The sequence below is a fragment of the Pararge aegeria genome, chromosome 19, assembly GCF_905163445.1.
Source record: "Pararge aegeria chromosome 19, ilParAegt1.1, whole genome shotgun sequence".
NCBI lineage: Eukaryota > Metazoa > Arthropoda > Insecta > Lepidoptera > Nymphalidae > Pararge > Pararge aegeria.
The window spans coordinates 3,797,223-3,823,324 of NC_053198.1; the positions used below are offsets into that span (position 1 = coordinate 3,797,223).

The 26,102-nt window shown below is 35.6% G+C and overlaps 1 long non-coding RNA gene across 1 annotated transcript; it reads right to left on the reverse strand.

Annotated features, from left to right (window-relative positions):
• Positions 1–908: 908 nt before the first annotated feature.
• On the reverse strand, positions 909–24,642 carry LOC120632352. Its single transcript, XR_005659081.1, has 3 exons — positions 24,473–24,642; positions 7,624–7,754; positions 909–1,062 (listed from the first exon to the last, which is right to left on the reverse strand). It is a non-coding gene; the product is annotated as an uncharacterized LOC120632352 (long non-coding RNA).
• Between the last annotated feature and the right edge of the window lie 1,460 nt (positions 24,643–26,102).

Consider the following 26,102-nt stretch of genomic DNA (forward strand, 5'->3'; position numbering starts at 1 on the left):
ATGTCACATAGAATACTTGTGGGGCAAGTGTAATTACATAAAATGGCAACCGAAAACACCCCCAATCCTATCCCAATAAAGGTTTAGTTTAGTTTAGTAAGAAGTTGGAGGAAAAATTAAGTATTCTTTAGCTATGAGTGGTAATTCGGTTATAAATTGAAATGCCCAAGAATGTTATTGCACATGTTTTTATAAGGTAAACATTGTGAAAATAACATCATTTCTTTTTGATCAGTCAATTTAGTTTCGCTCAGAGATTTTTATTTAACGAATCCAACTGTAAACGCGCTTAGTGACGTTTATGTGTAGATATTAAGATATCAATATATCTCAACATAAAATACAACAAAGTCGCTTTTCGCGTCTGGTTCTATATCCGCCACCTATTCCTAAAACACGAAACCGTTTTCATCATCGTTAAAATAACTTTTCACAGATGGTTTTTAATTATTTTATTGAATAGCAAAGTCTTATTAACTTTTTTTGTAAGTAGACCGATTGAATATTTAGTTATTCTCCCTTTTTCAAATTTATATCCCTGCGAAGTTGGGACTGGTTGGGTAGCTTATTAAATAAAATGTTACAGTTTCAGAACGTTTCAAGAACCAGTTTAATTAGAAAAACGCAGTGGGCTAAACATAAAACATGTCTTTTTTTTACTGGTTTTAGGCAATAAAGAAGCACTTATTACGCCAAAGACAGGCAAAAAAGGTATTTTCACACTTAATTTGTTAAATAAAATGTTATAGTTTCAGAACGTTTCAAGAATCAGTTTAATTAGAAATACGCAGTGTGCTAAACATAAAACATGTTTTTTTATTTGTATCAGGCAATAAAGAAGCACTTATTACGCTAGAGAAAGGCATAAAAGGTAGTTTCACACTTACCTAGATCCTCTGCATCCTCGCTCCACTCTCCGGTCCCGGACACAAACACAGCAGTCATCACAAGAAACACTGCCTTTATTAACACTGGCTTCATCGTCTCACCATTAACTCGCCACATCGTCACATTTATAATTCACATTACATTATCACTGGCACAAAGATATCACTGACTCATCTAAGGGCAGAAGGGCATGTGTTATTAAAACTTTAGTAAAAAAAATGTTAATTACTTAATCGTCTCAAGGAATTAAACATTCAACTGGGCCAAGGTATCCTCTTTTACAGGAAATAGGAATTAAAGACGCTATACTCCTCTCCTAGCTAGTCAAATTCCCCTACTTATCGATTGTTATCACGCGGGGACGGGGTTGAAAATCGCCACCTTCTTAACTCCATATTGAAAATTATTTGATGGAAAGCCGCAATACTTCGCGTCTAGTTGATGCATATCGTTTAAGTATTAGCCATAGTGAGAGCTTAAAACTTTGTTGCTTACTAGGAGGTATCGGCCACGGCTGTTTACCGGCAAAGCCGTAGTTCTAAGCGACATAGCATTCCATTAGTATTACCCCTGGAAACCTACTAGTAGTAGCGTGTATGAAGTAGCTAATGAGACACTTTTTCTCGACTTTGGTCACCTAGTCTATCTGGCACTTATATAACGTTTCAATATCTCTACACTGATTTTAGTAAGCCTATTGAAATATGTATATATGGGCTGTCTATTATTATTACCTCTCTAGTGTTATTGTTATTAAAATTTTATATTAAATGAATATACATACATATCCCTTTAGTAATATATGCTACTATTTAAATCAAATATTCCTTTTCCAAAATGGTTAGTCTCCATTACCTGACACTCTGCTGGAGATAATTTTGGAAATAACCATGTTAAGCATTTCAAACCCCACTGCTGAGAACAAGCCTTCTCTAATCTTCTTTCTTTAATAGTAGACGGTTTTAAGTGCATTGGCCCATCACGCTGCTCAAAGAGGTTAGACGGGCTGATAAGGCAATACAATACGACTTTCTTATCGTACATCTGCAGCTTTTTAATCCATTGATATGCAATATGTTTCTGCGATATTCAAACTGTGTTTAGTTTACGACACTAGTGAGAAAAATATAAGATTATATTGAGCAGAGCCGAGCATCGTACGGGCTCCAACTAGGCAAAAATCATAAACTGTATCTTGGGCTCAGAAAGCAGGATCACTGTCCCCTGCGCCAATCGGCTGTCCTGGCCGATACCTGGAGAATGCAAAAACAGATCTATCAGTAATAAATTCATTGTTCTTTTGACTGTAATTTTTTTCCCCTTTCATTCAATTCGGTTAAAACCTCCTGCAAAGAAGGTCAAAGTTATTATACCGTTCGTTAAGCACTGTTTTATTTCGATCTTCAAAAACTTCCTTAATTAAACTTGTTAAATGGTTTGAACTTTATGAATTCCATTTTAATTTATCGAACTACAATATTTGAGTTGGCATTAAAGTTTTTTAACTGTAATTATCTTTCGTGGCATGGGTTTAATTTTGATAACTATCTGATTTAACAATTCCCAGCATTTATAACTTAAACGCAGCTGTTTTAGATTGTTTCATTTGTGTATCTACTAATTAGTTTTAATTGCTTGCCAAATCTGTACTCGTTAACGACTCGTTGCTCTGATGGTTATTTATTATTTATTTTATTTATTTATTTGAATTCAAATAGTACTGTTAACACCAAATACACTAATTAAATTATGCAGATTGAAACGAGATCAAAAAAAGGAAAAAAGAAAAATAAAACAAAAACATAAATATAACAATTCAAATAATTCTACAATGTTATAATGTTCACGACATCCTGCGTTCAATTTCAGGGCTAAGAATTTGTTTTCGTCCGAGCTTCTTAGGCTTTTTCTTAGGCTTTTAAAAAGCCCAGGAAGCCCGGTTATTTTGGATTTAAATTGGAAACCAGCGTGGTGTGTTTAATTAAGCTCTCCTAATACAGAGGATTTTTTCATCGTATCATTATTATTAATTAATTACCAGCTCACTGGAAGGGCACGGGTCTCATCTTAGCATGCGAAGGGTTTAAAATAAAAATTGGGTTTAAATGTCCCATGCTTAGGACTCCTTAGAAGGCCCTATAATAATCTATACTTATAATAAAAAATGCAACTGGAAGATTTCTGTACATTTAATATATTTTGAAAATTTAAACCGGGGGATGCTTTATAATCGATACTGAGTCCAAAACAGATTTTTATTTAATTTTTGTCTGTCTGTCTATCTGTCTGTCTGTCTGTCCGGGCATCACGTGAAAACTACTGAACGGATTCGATTAAAATTTGGCATAGTAGAAGCTCGTACTCCGCGTCAAAATATAGGATACTTTTTATCCAGATAAACAATAAGTTTCCTCCGGGAAACGGGATGAAATTTTTTGTCAATTTTACTTCATAAATCAGTTAAAATTGAACCAATTTTAATAATTCTTGTTGTATTTGAAAGCGTATACTATCAAGCATGTATTGTCTAATTTTAATAGAAATCTGATAAATATTGTCGGGGATAAAGGACTCTTCACAGATAACAGCAAGTCGCAAGGCATATAAGACAACGATCGAATGCATGCTTACCATCCTGATAATATTATGAATGCGAAAGAAATAAAATAATATAAATATTAAGTTTGATTATATACCTGCAAATTCATTTTTAAATTATTCAAATTGAACCTATCGCTTAGAAGTTGCGACGAATATAGAATAACACGTACGGCGACGACGGGCCGCGAATAACACAGTTAGGAAATAAAACTGGACCTGGTAGGTAGCGCTGCAATTAGTTTCTAAGTTTTTTTAAGATATTAAAACGATTTGGTGCAGACGAAGTTGCGCGGGTCAGCTAGTTAATAAATATAATAATAAAAACAACAGCCAGGAAAATCATAAAGCCTACTAAAAAGCAGACACTTTTTACTGCTTGGCCATAGCACTTGAAAAACCGGATGTAATTAAACAATTAGAATTTTATCCCTTAAAAAGGAAGCAGTTTATCTGGGTGGTTCGTAAAATACGTTAATTATGAATGTTTTTTTTATTGATATAACGTGATAAAACTAATTGACATGTTTTGATTTGAAATAATGATTTTAATTTTAATTAACGATCTGCAATTAATGACGATGTTTTATAATGTATTTAGTTTCAATTGTAATTAATTTATTATTCTATTTAATTGTAAATTAGTTCCAACTACAATTATTGTCAAATATTTGTACACCGGAAACAATAGGATATGATGAACTCTGTGCATGCTTTACATGGAACAGCGAAAATCAAAATTCATTTATTTCAAGTAGGCCTACTTTATATGCACTTTTAAAACGACAAGTTTGTCTGTATGTTTTGATTTTACCACCGGTTTGGATAGCAGATACTACCGAGAAGAGCCGGCAAGAAACTCAATAGTTATTCTTTTCCAACATCAACTGGCTGCTTCTCACCAGCTAACTTGTGATACAAAAATTCATCAATTTTATAGTAACATTCGTAGTATATTTATTTATTATTTATTTTGAAGTAAATCGACTGTTAATATATAGCGGAAGATCAACCAATCAATAGACTCTTCGAACGAGAGAGTTTTCCCATAATCACCACGCTGGGCAGACGGGTTGATGATCGCAGTAGATCGCAGTAGTCTCGCAGAGGACTCTGACGCCCGTTCTCCGTTATATTACCTTATCCAAATATTTAAAAAACTTGTGAAAGATCATTGTTTGGCTCAATCATCAGATGACCCGTGATAGTTCTCTGCTCCCTTCGTTTGGGGATAATTATTTATTTTGTTTCATATTTAATATTTTTTATTTGTCTTTAGTTACAAAGATTGTTTTATATATCTTAATATATATATTTCTTGTGTGCGTGTGTATGTTACTGAACTCCTTCTAGACGGCTGGACCGATTTGCATGAATTTTTCGGTATACGTTTGGGTGGCACCCTGGATGGTTTAGATTCACAAATCCGCCCGACAGATGGTGCTGGGGTCAGCTATATTATATATACTATATAAGTATTGATATATTTATTTTATGTATATGTGCATCACCAAACTATTTTCTGTATTATTTTTTTCGCCATTGGTTCGCTATGAAGCGATAAGGCCGCCAAATTGTATCCGTTGTTTTTTTATACTTTTCTTTTTTTATGTACTTTTTGTGGTGTGCAATAAAAGTATATTCATTCATTCATTCATTCATTCACACCTTACTCGCCTCCTACGGCACCCGCGGTACGAAGAAAAGTGGTGACAAATATATTTGGATCTGCCGTCACCGCACGGCTATAAATAGCGGAAGTTATAGACGTTTACCTTTATCGGTGTATACGCGGAATTGTAATGGAACGCTAAATCGGCGATACGATGGCCGATTCCACTTATAAGACCTCGAAGCTGCTGTGCCAGAGAGAGCGATATTTTGTTTGACATCATTATTTACCAAGGAACACAATTCATCAAAATGGACGATTTGATTTATAATAATTGTATCGAACATAATACATTCATTAGGAACGGTAAAAGTAAGTATTTCTTTGTTCATTTTCTCGTATCACATTATTAATCTTATTAATTTTCTGCGAATGATGAACGTCAATTAGTTTGCTAAATTGGTATTGGATGTCACTTAGCGTTCATCTTCTCCTAGTACCTCATTGTTCTGACAACAGTCGCGGTGCTCTAGTGGTTACCATTTCTGACTGCAAATCACGAGGTCCAGAGTCTTAGGTAAGGGGACTTTTAGGTAAAGTCATCCAAATGGGGCATTTAATTAATTAAAGGTATTTTTTTTTATCTGAATACAAGAGTAACAGAATACATCTTATGGCAACTTTTCTTTTTAATATAATTCCTCTATACTTCTGTTTGTAATTTATCGTAATCGGCTGGACCGATTGAATAAATCTTGTGCGGATACGATTGGATACAGTAGGTGGCGCTCGGTATCGCAACTCTACTCTACAACCGATTTGTTATGCTACATGCTATAAAAGTACGAGCTATAGAGTTGTGGACCAATTTAAACTTTAAAACAATTACTTTAAGTTCATATTACTCTGGCTATGCCGCGTACTCAAAAACTACTAGTATATATGCTAAAGATTTTTTATTTATTCCACTACAAGTTAGGCCTTGACTACAATCTCACCTGGTAGTAAGTAATGATGCAGTCTAAGATGGTAGCTGGCTAACCTGTTAGGGAGTATAGTAGTCATACCCATAATCGGTTTCTACGCGATATCGCACCGGAACACTAAATCGCTTATCGGCACGTCTTTTTCGGTAGGATGGTAACTAGCCACGGCCAAAGCCTTCCACCAGATCGGACCAGAAATTATAAGTTCCAAAATTCCCGGCAGGGGGAATCGTACCCGGGGTCTCTTAATTAAATTCACAACGCCCACCGCGACAGGGAAGTCGTCAAACAGGGAGATACAAAGGTCCTTTCTTCGATGAGACACTCTAAACTTTTGATTGACACAGATGATTTTTATAAACTCCTTTAAACTGCCAACCCCTCTCTTCCCGCGGGTGTCGTACGAGGTGACTAAGGGAATATAACGGGCAGCTGCGTCTTCGGTGGTACTACCATTTACTGCAACCACCAACCAGTCTCCCCATCGTGGTGATTATAAACAAACCATCTCTTTATAGGCCCGATATTGATGATGATAAAATTGTAAGCTGAAACTATATAATAAATTAGCGGACCCCAGCGCCATCTGTCGGGCTAATTTGTAAATCTAAACCATCCAGGATTCACCAACCAACCCAAACGTATACCGAAAAATTCATTCAATCGGTCCAGCCGTCTAGGAGGAGTTCAGTTACATATATATATATATATATATATAAAACTAGCTGTCCCGGCGAACTTCGTTCAACGGATTTTTTTTTTTTAAACATTTTACAGTGGACCAAATTGTGAATCTCAACCATCCTCGAATCCCCTTGAACTCACACAACGAATTTCATCAAAATCGGTCCAGCCGTCTAGGAGGAGTTCAGTGACATACAAACACACAAGAAATATATATATAAAGATATAATAAATAATTATAGCTCTTATTTAGCCATCACGAATAAGCCGGAATGATGGTAAGAGACCTGATGGATTGACGCTGGTTCCTTAGGGATAGATAGCATCAAGACCACCAGGCGCAGCTGAAATGGCTGAAACAGCAAGAGGCGTAAGTATGCCTCTCTAATAGAGAGTTAAAATTTATTCTCTTTTTCCGTGGATGGAGTCTAAGTGCCAAAAAATCCTACAAGACATTACACCGTTGCTGATTGCCTTATCTGGTATTAGAAGGACTGGCTCATTTTTACGCAGCCAGGCGGAAATGAAGCCAGCATTCTTGGCACCATTCTACTCGGTCATGATATTTAAAGTTGATAAGCGACTATGACACCGGGAGGAATCTTTACATCGTTCGAGTCCATGTAGGACTGCCGCATGTCGATAATGCAGTCGTATTTATATCAAAATACCCACAAATTCCATGTCATGAACATTGTTTATTAATCAAATGTTTAATTATTTACCCACTTTATAAAATTATTGTAACACGGTAATTAGTATAGTCATAAGTTCAGTAGTAAGATTATATATGAAATTAAAAAAAAAGAGTTAATCCCACAGCCCGTATGTTTAGAAAGGTTTCCCAAGAGCCACCTTTTACTCTCAGCTTAAGTCCAATACAACGTGTGGCGATGCCGGTAATAGGAGCCGCGCTACGGTCGCCGGGACTTCTGCTAAATATGCCGATGAATTATTCAGGGCCCTTTAGTAGACGCTACGGCCACCTGAAACAAAGTACAGTCCCTTGTTAGTGCGGCCCGTTTATTTAGAATTGTGAAAATTGCCAGGATTTTACTCGGGACTGGAATTTCGACGAAAATGAGCAAAGAATGCGCGGGAATTCCTGAAGCTGAGAAGACATTTTATCGGAGGTCAAAAACACAGTTTTTTACGATACAACATGAAAACAAAACGGTAATGATGGTCTTAATTCTGAAAAAATCAAAAAATGTCTCAATTTCGTTAAAATCTAATCAAAAATATTCAGAAATTTATATCACCGATTTTATTCACTGACAAGTATAAAATTCACTTGTCCAACTGCCAAAGCACGGCATCCGATTAGAGGAGAAGTTTACCTTTGTATGAAATTAAACGTATATTCATCTCCATCATCATATAATTATTCCTGTCACGTATAATTTGAGTACCTTCAAGGCAAGAGTGAAAAGACTTTTTCTAGGCAAGCGTGCTCCAACCTAGACCTCATCATTGCTTTGTAATGGGCCATGATTGTCAACAAGCGCTGGCTATCTATCTACATATATATAAAAAGAGAAAGTGTGTGGGTATGTTCCGTATAGGCTCCCAAACGGCTGGATCAATTTCAATGAAACTTTCAAGGAATCTCCGGATTGACTTGGCGAGTAATCCTGTAAAGTTTGGTGACGATCGGAGCACTCCTATTTTTGAACTGTCAAACTGTCTAATACATCTTTTATTTACTATGATCATATTCTATTGTTGGGTGTACATGGGTGTCGATAATGATCTTCACCCGCTCGAGAAGAGAACAGAAGAGAATGAATACGGAGAGAAATAAATGATTTAATATATTATGAGACTTAAATTAAAAATTTCATGATGTAAATTTATTGTTTAAATAAAATAAAGCAAAATCTAGCCCGGCGAAGCGGGCTGGGTACGCTAGTATAATAATAGTTAGTATATAAAAAAAAAAATCTACCCATTATCGGCCCACTACAGGGCTTGGGTCTCCCGCAATGAGAAGGGTTTAGGACAAAGACCACCATGCTGTGCGGATTGCTGGACTTCACACACCTTTAAGAACATTATGGGAAACTCTCAGGCATGCAAGTTTTCTCATGACGTTTTCCTCCACCGATGAAGAAAGTGACATTATAGTTGCTTAAACGTATTTTACTTGGATGTTACTACTGCCAGCCAACCTTCGTACGGGCGAGAAAATAAGTGGGTGAGTGGGTGTGGCCAAAAAACTAACATGTAACAATAACAATTAATTTTTTGGTATACAGTAAAGTATGCTATCTTTCTTTCTTACATGAAATCGATCAATGAATTCCACCACACAAATATTATTAAATCTTACTTCAAAATATTAAAGCCGTCGAGAACACAAGAAGCTCTTGGCAACAAAAAGAAGCGTAAATGCATAACAGCAACAATTCTTCCCGTTTCAAGAGATTCATCTTAAATATAGAACGGATATTACAATCTTTAAAAAAAAAAAAAACCATCATCTTTCCGCTCAGTTTGTTAGGTTCAGTGGACTTCACCATTAAATTGGTTCAATAACATGTTACTTAAGTGGGTATATTTTGTGCCCTATTCTTTGCATACCAATGGTAATAAAATATTATTTAAGTTGTATACTTTGTAACGAATAAATAGTAACGAACGAATTAGTGTCTGATAAAATAATATACATTACAATAAATCTAATATTTTAAATACATTTCTGCAAAGTGTTAAAACTTACTACATACTTATTGCAATATTTTCATACTAAAGAAAACAAAAAAGCATCATACCATCATGAGTGATTGCAATAATTAAAAAGTGTATGAGAATTCGTCCACTTTAGAAATGAAATTATTAAATTTTTAATATTTAATTATTAAAATTAAAATATTTTTTGGGTTATAATTATCCCATGACATTACAAAAAAATCATGTGAATCCGTATAGAAATCTCTGTTTATTGACCAATCCAAAAGCAAGGACATCGAATGAAGAACGTACATATCCTACCACTGCCTTCGATCACTTATTTTTATTTGCCAAGCCACGTGTTTTCCTATGCTTATTATATTATGAGTCACTTTGCCTTATCTAACTCTAATATAACTTTTGAATATCATCGCACCCGGTTCACGGGAAGGCACTTTCTATTTATTTTAAAAGGAATTTTCCCGGGAAAAATTTAACAAAAGCTTTCAAGAAGCAAATCCTTCATCAAAGCCGCTCAACGACCCGTACGGAGTGCCGAACGTTAATATAGTTTAGTAGACAAGCCCTCTACAGCTTTTAAGAAAAATCTTAGGTGATAGTATTGCAGAGAGTACAACAGGATTTCATATAGCGGTCGATACTTATTTGTCATAGTCCACCGTAAAATGAAAACTTTCTTATATCAGATTTTACTTCAATATTTTATTATCAAAATTAAGCTTAATATATCATGGATTTCCGCAAAGTAACGCCTGCTTCTATCCAATATTCAATTTTCATTATTAACCATAAGGTGTTGCCCGCGTTACTTTAAATAAATAAATAAATATACTACGACAATACACACATCGCCATCTTGCCCCAATATAAGCGAATATTTGTATGAATAATATACATGAATACTTTGAATATATATATAAACACCCAGGCACTGAAAACATTCATGCTTATCGCACAAACATTTTCCAGCAGCGGGAATCGAAACCACGGCCTTGGACTCAGAAAGCGAGGTCTCTGCAAACTGCGCCAATCGGCCGTCTTTGCCGCGTTTATTATTGTTTTTTACAAATCCCATGGGAGCCGTTTGTTTTCTTGCACGGCTAGCATGGGGCTAGGAGACAATTATCTCCCCGAAAATCCGTGGAAATAATATCCAAATAATATATGTGTAATAATAACCGATGGACGTTGGTGTTGGAGTGGCAACCCCGCACTGGTAAATGCAGTGTTGGTCGACCCACAACCAGGAGGACAGACGACATTAAGGGAGCCGCGGGGAGCCGCTGGATACAAGCGGCCCAGAATCGTGGGGCTTGGAACGCTTTTCAAAAGACCTATGTCCAGCAGTGGACGTCAATCGGTCGATTTGATGATGATGAATAAATGGGGGTAAACTTCTCCTATTCCATGTTCCCGTGCTTTACCAAGTTGACACGTTAATTATATCTCACGTCAGAGGATATAATCGGGGGATATAATTTTTGCCTGCTTCTGGGATAAAAAGGGATACAAATCAAGTTGATTGCAGTGGTGTGCACTTCATAAATGCACAAAAGCACTGCATACCCTAAAATGTAAATACAACTCTTATATAGTATAAAAAATATTTCCTATTATAGTATAAAGGATTACGTAAACGATAAAAAAGCTTGGGTGACACTGACAATGTGAGATGGTGATAACAAAAAGAACACCCGGCTAAGTTTGTTGTGGGCTTCTTCTTAGACCAGGGCGCGATTGGAACCCTCGTAGCTTTAGTTTTAAGTTTACGATTGTAGTTATCGCCATCACTACTCACTGCCAAAATAACGCATCAAAAGTGCCATCTATGTGCCTATTTGAATAAAGAAATGTTTGACTTTGACTTTGACTTTTGACTTTGACTATAGCAAGAGAATTTTAGCCGTTTTATGCAATTTTCCAGCTGTATGCATACCCTGGTAAGAAACCCAGTGCACGCTGCTGGTATATTGTTTGCTTAGTTAGGGCATAATAAACAAACAAACACACTTTCGCATTTATATAAATTGAATTTCGCAATTCAATACTCTAATATTCGCAAATCATGAAGGTTACATAAGTATAATGTAAAAAGGATGACATTTTATAATTTTTATTAGTGTTTTTACCTACACTTGGAGGAATTATCAATTTAATAAATTTAAAATGCATATAAAAATTATCGGAACTGACAGGATTTGAACCTGCGACTCTCTGGCAATCGCGGCCTGAGCGCTTTCTCCAATTAAGCTACGTCTCCTACCGTCGATGCCGAAATTAGTATATGCTTTTACATCAGTCTTATAGCGACGGTAGCGTCATCTAGTAGGTAACGTTGCAGTTTCGATCTACTTTTTCAAAGGTCCATATTACAATGAGACACGTTTGAAAAAAGAGATGACAAATTGCTTTTTTATAATTTTAAAAAAATTATAAAAAAGCAATGTGTCATCTTTTCCTCTATATGCATTTTAAATTTATAAAAAATAAATGACAATCTAATGTTACATTTAAAATGGAACCCTGTGAGGGCGTAACCAGATTTACTGAGAGGCAAACTTGTTATTATCATTAATAACTATTTGCATTAAGAAAGTCATTAATTTTACCCTAAGCTTTCACCAGCTAGAAATGGTTTAACGAGATTATAAATGTTTATATTTCCTTTTTCTGCGATATGCTTCTGGATTTTTGTATAAGTTTTTGTGCATATTGGTTGGGCTGGGCGGTGCTGTGGATTTCTAGAAAAAATTATAATTCTTGGAGTAATTTGGACCCTCGCATAAAATATACACTACGGGTGTAGAGTATAATCTGTCATTTGTAATCTGTGACGCGATATAAGCAATAATTTGAATCATTAGTAGAAGAAATGCTAACTCGTATCTGATTTGTCAATGAAAAGTTTCTGTTTTTCCCGCGCTTTCCCTTTGGCCAATCAGAATGTTTCTCGGGTACGGGGGAAAATGAAATGGAGAATGGAGGGAGGGAAGGCTGTCGACGATGGAAAAGGTTTTTTTGTAGCGACAGTTGACAGCAGAAGCAGATAACTCTAATGGTAAGTGAAAAATCATCGACTACAAGGCAATACTAAGGAGTGTGTAGCGGTATCCACATTAAGAAACTAGATGACGTCACAAAGATCCTGCATCGCGCTAACGAAGTGTTCACAAAAATTGACCATTCAACTTCCAAAGATGAATGGATGGACCCCGAGCACGTTCACCCGGTCGGAGGAAGATCTTGGTATTTTAACGGTCGAGCGCATTACCATAGCTACCGTACAAAGGCACGCAAGTAACTCGTCCTGCAACATCAACCCTGGGTCCATCAACACGAGGCGTAGGTGTTTAGCCTCATATGCTTGTAATAACACCGGCAACAACGCCCTTCAGACCGCAACTGAGCATTGCAATAAATAATAGTACATAATAAATAAATATACTACGTCAATACACACATCGCCATCTAGCCCCAAAGTAAGCGTAGCTTGTGTTATGGATACTAAGATGACTGATGAATAATGATATCAATAATATACGTAAATACTTATAATATATGGATAAACACCCAGACACTGAAAAACATTCATGTTCATCACACAAAAATTGTCCAGTTGTGGGAAACGAACCCACGGCCTTGGCTCAGAAAGCAGGGTCGCTGCCCACTGCGCCAACGGCCGTCAATGATAGTTTCTTGGATAGAAGCAGGCGTTACTTTGCGGAAATCCATGATGTATCATGAAAATTAAGCTTAATTTGCTATAGTCCGCGAAAAGCAGGAGAATCTGTATGGTGTAATTTATAATTTCTTCAATCCTTATACTCCACACCAAACAGATCTTCGGTAATGTACCCTCTACGCACGTTTCGCTCCGTCACCGGAGCATCCTCAAGAGATGTTGACTTTACAATAAACTTTACAATTATTGTTGAGTCAAAATTAGGTATGATAGTTATTGATGTAATAAAAGATAGATGAAGTAATTACTGCAGACAACATCCCACAATGAGAATGGGTTAAGGTCACAGTCCACCACGCTGGCCCAGTGCGGATTGTTGGACACCACACACCTTTGAGAACATTATGTAGAACTCTCACGCATGCAGGTTTCCTCACGATGTTTCCATTCACCGTTGGAGCAAGTGATATTTTAATTAGGTACTTCAAAAACACGAAAAGTTTAAGGTGCAAGCTGGGATTCGAATTCGGCCCCCCAAGAGTGAAGCCGTAGTTCTAACAAGGATATCACCGCTTCACACAGAGACCACAGAGGTCGTCAAGTATAAATAAGAAGATTATTATACTTAAAATATCAAATATCAGGTAAACGTGGAATATTTAATTTTTACCTCGCGCGTATATTTTCAACCTCACGAATAAAATTACTTTCACACGAGATTTCGTTTTTGAACCGTGAGTATAATAATTAAGGCAAAACCATTGATATATAGAGCCTATGGCACAAACTTGGCGACTACCTCGATTGTTTAGCAGTGAGCGCGTTGGACTAAGGATCCTAAGATTAATTCCCAGGTCAAGATAACTACTGGCCCAGGGTTTGGAATGTCACGTTGTCTTGAAGGCAAGAGCACGTTAAGCCAGCAGTCGCTAGTATTATTACTAAAGTTTGATAATAAGCGTCAAAACCCACTAACACGGATCGCAGCAGCGTAATTGGAGGATATAATTTCCTCTTCATATGCGAGAGGACGACGGGGGTGAATTTATGATAGCCCAGTGGGTAGGAGCTCGACTTCACTTTTGAGGGGGGGCGAGTTCGAAGGCCCAGCACGCAGCTCGTTTTAAGTAATTCAAATATCACTTGCTTCGACGGTGAAGGAAAACATCGTGAGGAAACCGGCATGCCTGGGATTTCTAAGTAATGTTCTTAAAGGTGTGTGGAGTCCACCAACTTGCACTGGGCCGGCGTAGTGGACTATAGCCTTAAACCCGTCTTACTCTCTGGAGGAGACCCGAGCACTGTAGTGGGCCGGTAAACCGAGTGGCGCAGTGGGCAGTGACCCTGCTTTCCGCGTCTAAGGCCGTGGATTCGATTCCCACAACTGGAAAAATGTTTGTGTGATGAACATAAATGTTTTTCAGTGTCGGGGTGTTTATATGTATATTATAAGTATTTATGTGTATTATATTCATAAAAATATTTATCAGCTATCTTAATAACACAAGCTACGCTTACTTTGGGGCTAGATAGCGATGTGTCTTGTCGTAGTATATTTATTTATTTATTTAAAGGGTTGATATGATGACGATAATAATAAAACGGGAGGAGGTCAGTGTCTAGCGTTACATTAATAGATAGATTAAAAATAATTGTGATGAGTATATTGAGTTTATCTCAATATATCAATGAGAATCACACCTACAATCTGTCGACGAAATAGAAAAATTATTTAAAAGTGTGTTTGCATGTATAAAATTGCATAAGTACAAGAATAATTAATATATTAATTATTCATTATTAAGATATAAAATACTGAAATATTTTTTTTATAATAAAGAAACAATTACAAATTTTTTGAATCTTTAAACAAAAAAGAGGCAGTATTTCATCATAAGAAAACAAATCAAAGTAAGAATATCGGTATTTTATTGTGCGTTAAAAAATGTTTCTCGGAATTTCGTATATCAATGGGCGCAACGTAATTATATTAAAACATATGATATTACACAAAACGACCTAACCGTCAAAGTGACGTATCATGATAATTTTAAATACGTATAACAGATATTTTTACCTTTGATAAGCCAATCAAAAGGCAAAAATGTTACGGCGGTTCAAAGTTTTAATTAGGTTAATAACATTTTATGATATGCCGCATTCATTAATGAAATTGTATAGTATAAATTATTATAGTACCTACTTTTATTGTAAATGTTAGTCGGTTTGTTTGTGCATCACGCTAAAACCACTTCACAGGCGGGTTAAAACTATAATAAATGAAACCGTAGACTAATCGATTAAATAAATAAATACTACAACAATACACACATCGCCATCTAGCCCCAAAGTAAGGGTAGCTTGTGTTATGGGTGCTAATATAGCTGAAATTATTTTCTTACGAATATAACACAAACAAATAATTATAATATACAGATAAACACCCAGACACTGGAAAACGTTCGAGTTCATCAAATAAACATTCTCCAGTTGTGGGAATCGAACCCACGGCCTTGGACTTAGAAAACTTATTTATAGATCATATGTAATTTTCTCTAAATCATCATCATCATCACCGTAGCATATTAACGTCCGACTTCTGGGCACAAACCTCTTCTCTCTCATAGGAGAGATGGTTTTAGAGCGTACACTCTAAAAAAAAATTGGTTATTCCTAACAAGATAGTGATTGTTGTGATCAAGCATCTTGATTCCATACGAGCCTAACAAGAACATAGATACATCAAATAAGATGATAATGATTGTTTATCATAATTCAATGGACTGGGCAACTGTATTGCTCCTATTATTGTTACTTAACTAAGGCATATTCTTAACTGATTCAATTTACGTACTTATTTAAGCTAAATAATTAAAAATGATCTAATCATACAAAGAAGTAAATAATAATAGAAACAACGTATTTATTTGTTAGAATCAATGAACATACCTACATTGTTAGCTCAATCTATAATGAACTTGCTGCTATAACTAATCAGCTTTTGTTGTTATGTTTATTATCATAATTGTTATAATTTATATAACGTCAACTAGAAAAATCTCTCTTAGTTGGCTTTCTTTTTTTAGAGTGTAGAACCACCACTCTGCTCAAATGCGGATTGGTGGGCTTTAACTAATATCACGAGTTAGTGATTATACCCTGCTCTCCGAAGCACCATTGTCAACCGACAATTTCTTAATTCAGGCTGGTACTGATTTTTTTTTAACAGCAATACTCAATACCTATAAAGTTTTGTCACGACCCGGGATTTATATTTTTTTTACTACGACAATGCAGATACACACATTGCCATCTAGCCCCAAAGTAAGCTTGGCTTGTGTTATGGGTACTAAGATGACTGTTGAATATTTTTAATAATACAGACAGGCACTGAAAAACATTCATCTTCATCACACAAACATTTGCCAGTTGTGGGAATCGGCTGTCAAAATTTGAACCCAGGGTCTTATAATCCATAGTTGTTATTATATTTTAACCACTAAACGAGTCAGTTAATAAACAACTAATAATAATGTACTATAAACACATTATTTTACATTCGCAAGAGACATACTTTTGTGATACATTCAAAGAATCATCGATTGCATCTTAAATTTCTTTCTTTCTGAATGAATGAATGTTTATCAATGTCTGGGTGTATATATGTATATTATAAGTATTTATGTATATTATTCATAAAAATATTCATCAGTCATCTCAGTACCCATAACACAAGCTACGCTTACTTTGGGGCTAGATGGCGACGTGTGCGTTGTCGTAGTTTATTAATTATAAAATTATTATAGTATATAAATTAAATCCTATATTTTTATTCAAGACCTCTGACATTTTAATTTTAAAATTTTTACAAATAACTAAAAGACGAACTTCCAATTTCGTTAGAAAATATTACTACCAAGTGTCTAGCGTACAGCAGTAAAGAATAACGTTTCATTGTTTCTTTTAATTTTTTTGAAAACCTAAAACCTCTTACTCCTGAGATATTTGATGCTTATACCCAGCAGTGGGACATAAATAGGATAAGGTTGATAATCAAACATGTAAACATTCACTCATTGATACCTCACTCTTCTACTCACTCTCCGCAGTCGGATAAAAAGGCAAAACAAATGACCCACGCAATCATAGATAAAACAAATAGTATATAATTTGTATTCCCAAATAGACTACAAATACTTGTTTACGATAAAAAAAAATTAAATACAGTCATCTAAAACTCATTACGACGAAAATCATAGGACACGTAACTAGAATGTAGGGTGACAATGAGCACCTTCACAAAATAATACGTCCTATTTCCTAATAAAAGAGTCAGTTGTATATATGCGTAGAATTATACATTTTTGTCAGTCAAACAGTCGCAATGTTCCGGTATGAAGGGCATGGTGGCTCAAGAAGCTTTACACCTATGCCTCAGATTGACGGACATCGGGCTGCAAATTGTAGCACGTGATCTTTGCATGCGTGGAGGCTTGCTCTGTTTTAGGCAATAATTTTGCTCTTACCATCAGGTAGTTCTGCTTAGTCCAACAAATATGACTTTGTTTCGTGAATGTGTTTTTAAAACAATGAAATATTATTCATATAGTAAGTTTGGTTATTAAAATAATTAAAAGTTACCTATCCCAAAGCTTTGACATTCTCTTATGCATAGAGAATGATTTATACAAATTTCTTAATACATGTTCCACACAGTGTTCAATATATTGTTTGTTATTAATACTGAAGTCTCACATTTCTTACAAAATAATCCTTCACTAACTAATATAATCGGACTCAGAAAACAGTGTCTACCTGTTTTGATCGTCGGAGTCTGTGTCTGTGTGAATTACGTGATACGAAATTAAGTAAAATTAATCATTATTTAATTATAAGTCGAATATAATCATTATTTTATTAATCAAGACCTTTACTTTGATACAAATATTGATGGAGTTGTAAAAAATAAATAATTCGCCAACTTATAGCACTCCTGACCAGTTCACTTTTTGAACAAAATCGGTCCATCCGTCAGGGAAACACGAAGCCACAGAAAGATACAGACACATACACACACAGACACGTAAAACTTATAGCATCCCGTAGTTAACGTCAGGGTTTATGTAAGAAAGTGAGTTTATACCAAAAATATTGTGTTCTACTTTTGTAAATGAAAATCGTGGAGTCCCTAAAAAAAGGTAATATCATGTTACATAAAATCTACGTGAACCAACACGGAACCAACTTTGAAAATATATTGCATTTACATTACATTTTAACTTTTTCAGGTGCCGGGTAGAAACTTCTTTTTATAATGCCAATAAAGTTAAAACGCCTAAGCTAAGAAATGAAAAGTATTAGAAGCTTAGAGCTTAATAGACTGCAAATTCACCTGGTGGTAAGTGACGCAGTCTAAAATAGTAGCGGGCTAACCTGTTAACCTATAAGTTATTCGTTTATAACACCTCAAAAAACATTTTGAAGAGGCTAAGTTTCCCGCTTTTATCTTCTATTGACGGCTAATTGGCGCAGTGGGCAGCGACCCTGCTTTCTGAGTGTAAGGCTGTGGGTTCGAATCTCACCACTGAAAAATCTCTGTGTAATGAACGTGAATGTTTTTTTCAGTGGCTGGGTGTATATGTATATTATTCATAAAAATATTCATCAGTCATCTTAGTACCCATAAAACAAGCTTAGCTTACTTTGAAGCTAATTGGCGATGTGTGATTTATCGTGGTATATTTATTTATTATGTAACAGCCCTGAAAGTTTCTTGGTGTCGAATTTTGTATTCCACCTATCAGGAATTATACGCGGCTCAAGTCGCGAGTACTAACATAAACAAAGGATGTCAAACGTCAAAGAAATACAAATCATCGGGATAAGGTACTCTAGGTACACTTGGTAGAATTCTCATTCGAACAAAAGGTATGAAAAATAAGTTGGAAATAAGTACCCATTATTCATATTGTTCTTGAATACGTTCGAAGAATAAAACTCTCCTTTTGCATACAAAAATTTTCCTTGAAGAAGCCAATAAATGGCAACGTCGACCGGGAATTATAAAAACATTTACTTGATATTTCAGAGAAAATAAAATGGTCTACCGACTTTTGCATACTAAGACAAAAATGTTAGCGATATCTGCTTTGGGATCGTTTAACCTCTTTCCACTCTCAAAAAAAGGTGTACATGATTTTTTTTAATAATCAGTTTATTGATTGACAATGACAGATTGTTTTAACTCCTGAATGAAACACCGGTCCAATCACCTACGTGTGCGGTTATCGGAAAAATATTGTCTTCTTTAGTTGCTATAACTACTGTAACAGAATATTTTGTAACAACTTTTATTACTCGATCAATCTATTTATCATTTACTCAGCCTATTAATATCCTTCTTCTGTTCACGGGCCACCTCTCTCATGGTAGAGGGAATAGGACCAAAACCCACAACGCTGCTCCAATAAAGGTTGTTTCGCTAATACAATTGTAAATATATGTTAGCAGCATGTTAGTGATAGAAGCCGAGACTAATAGTTTAAATTGCACAAAGAGTCACGACAGTCCTGTAAATTTTATATCAGACTTCTCTTATTCATTCTCATTAACAGACCAAGATCCAATTTCCTAACTCCGAAATTCTTGATGGCTATCACTGTGTCAGAGAGCACGTTAAGCCATCGTACCTGCCTATTATCAGTAATAACATGGGATAGTAATCATAAAAGCCCGCCAACCCATATTGGAACAGCGTGGTGGGTCTATCCTCTGCAGCCTTCTTTTCAGACGACTACGACTACGAGGACTAGGACGAATGCCTCCAGTAGTAAGAAAGAATTGAGTAGGCTTATAGTGTATCATATTCCTACAAAATGCCAACTCTGACCAAGTCACTATCGACGGCGAATGTTTAACGAAGCAGATCTGGAACAGAAGCTACCAGTACGTCCCCATTACTGGTATTAAAAGTGATAACATACCACCTGCCAAATGGATGCTGGGCCGCATCACGGCCAAACACCCAGGTAGTGACGGCTGGTGGGCGGCATGTTGAATGTTCTCATGTTTATTTTACTCAGTCGCAATTAAACCATCGGGAACTACAACAGCATACCGTGTTTTATTAAAACCCACCGAAGCCCTGCATTTAGAAAACAACCCTAAACGTATTAATAGCCTGCTTTTATAGCCTTTACCTTTTGAAACGTCAAGTCTATCAAGCAAGTCTGTTTGTGATTGTACGGTGGTAGAACCGCAGATTCCACTGAAAAAAACTCGGCAGTTTGCAGTATGCATAGAATCTATTAAATGGCGTAACAGCAAACTCACCTTGATTCCCTTATTCGCTTGATTATTTTTACACAATAATTGTATTATATAATAATGTAACAATCTATTAGGCAAGAAACGCGGTCCTTTGTCAAATTTCCGAAATATTTACAATAGTTTGAATGGTAGGAATTATTCAGTATTCACAAAACCCGCATAAGGTATTTCATTTTGTTAGGGTTGGCAACACTCAAGAATATTACGATAAGATATGCTTTTTTATATCAATTGTAGAGTATTGCTGTCAAAAGAGGAATTCTTCCTTACTAATGAATACTAATGTACCTTCCTTACTGATGAAGGTGAATGAATGAATACACTTACTTATGAGTACACCACAGAGAAAATTTACAGAGATACAAATACAACAGCACAATAAGGTAGAACGTACAATTTACGTATTTTATGGCTGTATTCTATTCGTATCAGGTCTTTCTGTATGTAACTACTCTTAAATTAATCTTATTTTATTTTTCACATTCTACGGCTTCTTGAAGAAATATCTTAAGAGATAAGTTTTCCTTGTGCACGTTCGGTCCTTTTTAAGTTTTTTTTTTATATACTACATAAATAAGTAAACGATTTGGGCACAGCCCTAAATTAAGCACGTTAATAATACAAAGGTTTACTTGAGAGTTGAGTAGAGTTTCATTGGCTTTTGGGAAAGTGATCCGATCTGAGAAATTACTTTGATACAAGACCTTTATTATGTGGAAGAACCTTAATTAATTCTTTGATAGATGCTTACTTATTATAAAGTTAGAATTTTAACATTAAACAAACAACAGCATAATGTACTGGTTTATTTACTGAATTTAAAAAGGGGGAGCTTTAATGTTTGTTCACCGATTTGGATTTGGGCCGATTTTGGTCATTATTTTTTGTACAAAAGGTGATAAGATAAAAGATACTCGCTCAAGATGGTTTCATTTGGTTCTACACTTTGTATGCATGGTCAAAGCATAGCGTCTATTACCATTTTTAAAAGACTTGTTAAAGATCATTTTTTGTCTGAAGTTTCGGAACTTTAACATGCCCGTACCCTACTGTTATGTTTGTGGTTTGACAATATTGTATATATTTATGTATTATTATTTTAATATTAATTCTATAGGTATATATTATATGTATATACCAAAATTTGGACGCAGTGGGCAGTGACCCTGCTTTCTGAGTCCTAGGCCGTGGGTTCGATTCCTACAACTGGAAAAATGTTTGTGTGATGAACACGATTGTTTTTCAGTGTCTGGGTGTTTATATGTATATTATAAGTATTTATGTGTATTATATTTATAAAAATATTCATCAGCTATCTTAGTACCCATAACACAAGCTACGCTTACTGTAGGGCTAAATGGCGATCTGTCTATTGTCGTAATATAAAAAACAAAAAAATGCAAATTTATATGTTTATTTATATGCATAAAAAATCTTAATATATATAAATCTCCTGTCACGATGTTTGTCCGCGATGGACTCCAAAACTACTTAACCAATTTTAAATTAAATTGGCACACCGTGAGCAGTCTGGTCCAACTTAAGAGATAGGATAGCTTAGATATTTAATTATAGTCGCAATTTTATTTTATTGCAAATTATTTGTCTATAATTAATTGACAGTCACATGTACTCATTTAAGGTTAGCGATACTGAATACGATAAAAACAAATCAGACGCAGACGAAGTCGCGGGCAACAGCTCGTAAATAATAAATATACTACTGCATCACCATTTACCTCACCAGGGGCAAGTGAAGGGGTAACTCTTTGGAAAAAGAACGAAGAAATCCACATGAGCGTGTAGCACGTGCGTAGATAATAATTTCGGATATATTCGTAGAGGAGCTACGCTTTTCTAAGAACGCTTTTGTTAAGTCGTAGTTCATCATAAAGTGCGTCTACATGTACAATTAAATCTGAATCTTAGCTCATGTGGTTAGTATATTAGACTCCGGACGAAGTCTTGGGTTAGATGTTCGGGGCAGGAGATAAAATGTTTAAACTTTGTTTTATTCCACTGCAAGTTACATTTTGGCTGCAATCTCATCTGGCGGTAAGCGATGATGCAGTCGAAGATGGTAGCGGGCTCAGTTACGGGTGTGGCAGCTATAATTTCGGACTCGCTACCCCGATGCCTTGGAAGCAAACCCTCAATCCCAGTTATTACCAGACTACTCAAAGAGGTTATTGAAGCATAGACCCACAAGGCTCCTACAATGCGGGTTAGTGGGCTGTAACAATTTTGTGATTTTGGGCACAGGAGTAGATATCGCCATTATTTTTACTCTGTTTGGCAACTGAGATTTTTTTATAGAAAAATTCAAAACATATAAATATTTGACCCCACTCGGAAATCCACCAATCACCTTTTGATCTATGGTTGAACATCCACGAACGAGTTGCTACCAAGGCATAATACTCAAAATAGTCTCCTATAACAGAGGAACCCTGTCACCAGCCAGTGGGACTGTGGGACATTAGTTAAACGAGGATAATGATGACGACATACGTGTTAATAAAATTCAAAATTCAAAAATTCATGATTAATTTATTTCAAATACCTTATTTAAAGCGTAAAAGATATCTTGTGGAAGATAGATTTCAAGTAAAAGAAACCGGCAAGAAATACAGCTCATATTTATTTTATGGGATCATTATCACAACATCTTAGACTCACCTAGTCATAAAGAAAAATAGTCAAAGCACTCTGGGATAGGCAGATAAACGAGAAAAGGTTAGAATGATTACTAAAAAGTATTCTTGTACTCCTAATAGCTGTAACCTGCGAATACGTCATCGTTTTTTGAGTTTAAAAAAAAAAACACGAGAACTGTTATTTTTCCCGAGATAATAAAAAAGTATCTTATGTGTATATCTACAAGGAAGCAAGGTATAAATGTGCATACATTTTATCAAGATGGGTGCAATAGTTGAGCATGTGTAACAAACAACTAAACAAACAGACATACTCGCGTTTATATTAGTATGAATACGAATGGTGTTTCTGCACTGCATTTATAAAATGTAATAATACATTTATGAATATTTAATAATACTTTACAGTTAATGTTATTGGGATAAGATTTCAGTTATTATATTGGAATTAATTACATGTTGTCAATGCCAACACTGATAAAAATGTAAAATCGTTGTATATCACTTAGTTATAACGTAGACATATATATATATTAATGTTCTCTCACAAATATTACATTTTTTTAAATTAGTTTAGTAACATTAATGTTTCATAAATAATTTGATAAAGTAAATGAATTTTAATGGAGATTGCTGTCTAACCTATCAAAGCCATGATGACTATGGTTATTTACATTATTTTTACACCCCAATGGATAAATATATTCGTGCTACATCAACGGAATTCCATAATTCGCGTGGATATTACTATAATCACACAACTTACCTAATAACACCAAATATTAATTTGCACGGATTTTTGGATGTGTTGATGTTTTCTTGCCAAAAAAAACCATTTATGCGGTTTTGTATGGAATTCGGATTTAACCTTTATATCGGATAAAATAAATCGTATAACTATTTACATTTTATCCTGGGAAATTCTTAGATGATACCAGAATGACAGGAGAACAGAAAATCAGACAAGCATAGTCGCGCTAATATTATAAATTCTAAAGTTTAATAATGAAAATTGATCCTCAATCACATGATTTTATTGAATATTGAAGTGTACACACTGACAATACAGCTGCATGGATTTGAGTAGATAAAGTTAACTTTTTATCCCGGGATAATATTTAAGTACAGGAAAACAGAAACTCTTACCCGATTTAATCAGAATTAATAGTGATGAACAATTTCTAGCTATCTATTTAATATCACGATTTAAAAATCACTGTGTCACCCCCTCTTCATACAATGCAATCAACAAGCTCACAAGTGCTAACCTGCATACTACGTCATGCCGCATTAATACATTAAACCACAGTTAGTGTTGTGCCAACAGAATTATAATACTAACCTATCCCAATTGCGTTTACAGCCTTGGTATCATACAACATAAGTATATTATCAACTGTAATTAATTTGAGTTTGTTAAAACAGTACTGCATTCCCATCACTAGTTTACCACTTTGATGTTTACGCGCGTGTTTTAAGTTTGGTCATGCATGCATGAGTGACACACGTGCTTTCACGCCCGCGGTCGGCGGTCGACTGGCTCTACGATCAGTGATGCACGATGCCTCTACCTACCCTACCTTGAGTGGGCCGTCCCACCCCGGCCCACCCTTCCCAGGTAAACTCAGTCACTGGAGGTACATATTAATTACTGCGATCCAAATTAGCGCATTGACCGTGCGAAAGTTCTCGTTTAAAACTTGTCAAAACCGTTTTACGTTTAATATCTTGATTCGTTTGTTTTATTTAGACGCTAATTAAAAGTTAAGTTGGTCGCACACCTCTGAAAGTTCCGCACATATCGCTATATTCCCTAACTATTAGTGTTGACTTTATCGGACGCGCCAAGGTCATCCACATTACACTTTCGAGCATCTGCTGGGGTTAAATTTTTATGCTTACGTAATGTGCATTTTTATCGACTGATAGTTAAACTTAGTTCAACGAAAAGGTTGTGTGGACGAAAATATTGTTCTTGAAGAAGAAAAAAACGTTGTAACACATTCCTGACTTTTGTTAATAAGCCACAATAATGCAATTTATGTCGAAAAATGAAACAATTCTCAATTGTACAAACAAGGGTCAATTAAAATCAACACAATCTTTTGTACATTAACACAATATGTTATTTCGTTGCATAGTTTTGAGATACTGAAAAAATCAAATTACGCGACGTGCGGAATGCTAAAGTTTACGAATAAGTTAACCGCTTGGCCCATATAAAATCGTTTTGATAGCCCAGGCTTGATGGTGTCGGACTGTCCTTCGGGATGACTGAATTCGATACCCGGCATCCAACTTTTCGGAGTTATGTGCGTTTTTACAATATTTTTAAATATCACTTGCTTTAACGGTGAATGAATACATCGGAAATTGAGCATGCCTCAGAGTTTGCGTTAGTGTTCCCAAATAAAAAAGGGAAAATTAAGGATTATTTCATTTTCATAATATAATATGGAATTCCGCAAAGTAACGCCTACTTCCTACCTTCCTACCTATGTTGAGGTAGTTTTGAGATATTTCATCAATAGCCTATAACAGTCTACTGCTAGACTGAAGTCCTCTCCCGGTAGGTGATACGGTGATCGCGGTAGATGTTAGTAGAGGCACAGAAGACGCTGCTGGCCGTTCTCCGTTACATTCCCTTAGATGTCTCGTACGTCACCTGTGGAAAACTAAAAGGTGGTGACAACTGCAACTGATCTGCCGTCACAATATGGCTCTATCGAGATATTCAGTTCCTTAATAATAAATGTAGCATGGCATCGCAATAGTTAAAAATTGCTTTGACACATTTCAACTGACAGCACCTTTCAATGGGCGTAATAAAATACTCCCCTTTCTCGTTCAACTCCGTGCAATTCCTGTGTCTTTTTTACAGGTATTGTAGTATTCTGCGATCATCAGTTTCACAAAGCACCATGCATATATGCACAAAAGCACTGCATACCCTATTTTTTCCATTTTATGCC